Source organism: Vipera berus (assembly GCF_964194415.1).
Source record: "Vipera berus genome assembly, chromosome: Z".
Lineage (NCBI taxonomy): Eukaryota > Metazoa > Chordata > Lepidosauria > Squamata > Viperidae > Vipera > Vipera berus.
In genome coordinates this window covers 80,554,205-80,556,945 of record NC_138205.1, presented here as the reverse complement: position 1 = coordinate 80,556,945, position 2,741 = coordinate 80,554,205, and positions in this window count along the sequence as shown.

Here is a 2,741-nt window from a genome sequence, read left to right as displayed (position 1 = left end):
AGGGACATAATGAAGGTGCGATAGTAAATGGAGGAAAAGAAAAATGCGAGTGATAGCTGGGAGAATTTCCCTCCCTTGGTCAGCACTAACCTGTGGATTTTATGCCTTACAGCAGGCTCTGAGGTTGTTAATAAGGGAGAAGCAGAATATATACACTGACTCCAAGTATGCGCTTATGGAGTCTTGAATACTTTTGGAGAAGAGAAATGTAGAGGATTCATTAATAGTAAAGGGACACAGTTGGCTCATGTAAAGTTGATAGTGGAAGTAGAAAAGACAGAAGTTAGGCCAGAGTGGCAGAAGGGCAGTGAATTACTGGATAATGGGAGAAACAGGAAAGTTGTTTTTAAGTTGGTTTGCACAGACTTGTGAATTGCATGCATTAAAATTGTTGGAAGCAGGGAGACTGCCACTAACAGGGTCAGCTCAAATGTGTGAATTGTATGCCTTAACACAAGCCTTAGAATGTAGAAGGAACAAGAATGTACTATAGAAATATAGAAAGAGAGAAACATGGGAAGTAGAAGAAAGTGAGAGGTGGATGTTGCATGATGGGAGATGGATGTTGAAACGACAGAATGAAAGAAAAGAAAAAGAAAAGCAATAGCTAGAACACAGAAGCAGCCATTAAAAGGGGGTCGCAAGGGATCAATGCTGATGGTACTAAGCAATGAACACTCAAGACCTCATAGGATGTGTAATAAATGAAAGACTGGTTTGCTTTATCAGAAACTTCTGGGATTTTTGCTATGAAGAATGTCAATTTCAAATTGTGTTGAAAAAGTGGAAATATCTGTATGATATTTGTCATTCCATTCTTCGTTCACAGTTTCTCTTATTCCTACAATGGAAACTGTGACGCAATCATTAAAAAAAATATTTACAGATTAAAAAATATGGTTGTATTTATATTTTAGTTAAACAAATCTGTGATAAATATAAGTACATTAAAAGCTTTGCAAAATTTGGCGTTGAGGCCATTTCAATATAGGCCTCAATTGGAAAGCTGTCTTTGTCCCTTTCAAATGATGTATGGGAGACTTTTGTTACGTGAAGGTTCAAGAATGTCAGTGAGGAAGAGAACAAAAGTTACTCAATATTTAATCTGGTGCAGGTTTTGTCTCCTATCTCAGTACAGGCCCAGGCTGCCCTGCCATCTGTCTCTGCCCATTGTTGTTCCTGGAGAGTGGGTTCAGGTGAAAAGAACTGTCACCTAGAAATACCAGTCCTGAGTGGTCTCAACCATGCCAAGTCCTCCTGATTTAAGGAATCAAGGCTGGAGTCCATGGAAACTCCCATCATTCCCTCTCCAGTGACAAGCTCTGCAGCTGGATGGCCTGCAAATGAAATTTCAACCTGCCTTGCCTGTTGAACTGTTTCCATCGAAGTACGAGAAAAACATCAGTGGATTGGACTACCCTGGAAATCGTGTTCCTGGAACCTGGACTATGTATTGCAATATTTTTCTTCTGCTACTGTTGTTTCCCTCGTACCTTCTTTGGTAGAAGGAGGGACCATGGGCCCAATATCTTATGGAAGAAAAGGGAGTTGTGTTTTTAACAAGACTACGTATTCCACTTGCAAAGAGGCAACAGGGTCACTTGTTATGCTCCTGTCAATACAGTGCAGCTTTACCAACAACCTTAAATCTGGACATATGGAGAAACATACAGACATTACCTTTTGGGGAAGAATAACACGAGACCTACGGACAAATGCCAGAAACTTTTTTTGATACATGTAAAGCTATTGACTGTAATCAAGCTAAATGGACTAAGTGTGGAGACAGGCCTACTCATTAAATATGTTTGCACATCCTACCCAACCTGGCATAATCAGAGGATTTCTGCAACCCGGTGTGCTTCAAGATAACCAGACCAATGGATTTTTCAGCATCATTTGAACTTGCTATCAATTGAACCAGATACAAATATGGGTTCAAGTTGATCTTCCTGAACTGGAAATCACATTTGAGATTCCCTCAGTATCACAGACATTTTTTTATTGATCTGGCCCAAAACAATTGTTTCATTTTTAAATATGAAGCTTGAGAGAACATCACTTTTTGTTTTCATTTGACTTGGAAAGGACTGTCCAACCAAGTGGGTCCTCTATTTCGTCATTGTGGCCCTACACTGTATTATTAGACCCCAGTCCGACATTACACATAAGGAATATGTCAAAGAAGTCACTGACGGATTGCAAAAGTTGGCTCATGTCCCTATCCAGACATGGACAGGAGGATGATGGAGGATGATTTTTGGGAATGTTTGATAATTGGAAAAGGATATTGTTCATTGTGGTTTTTGGCCTTAGGGGGGTTGTTGTGTTTATCATGCCTTATCCCATTTATTTAGAGAATTGTTCGATCCACTCTATCCAGACCAATTTTTGCTGCCATTCCTATCTATAACGATAAACCAGCTAAAGCAATGATTTTGAAACCTTCTGACTATATTCCCCTCTTCAAGAGTCCCTAAGCCTATTCGGCTTTTATATTAAAAAGGGAGGAATGAAGGGATTTTATTATGCTTAAGGTTGACGTTAGTAATATTGATATTAGTAGTGATACTTTGTAATCATCTTTGTTTATGTGCAAGCAGCTTTGTAGGAGCTTTATATTGGGAAATTAGTTGTATAAAAGCAAATGTTTCATTCATGCTTTAGGTACAGGGGATTGCTTACATGAAAAGAGCATGTTAAAGGGGAGGGGGGAGATGAGCTGTGGTGGGGCCTGGGTT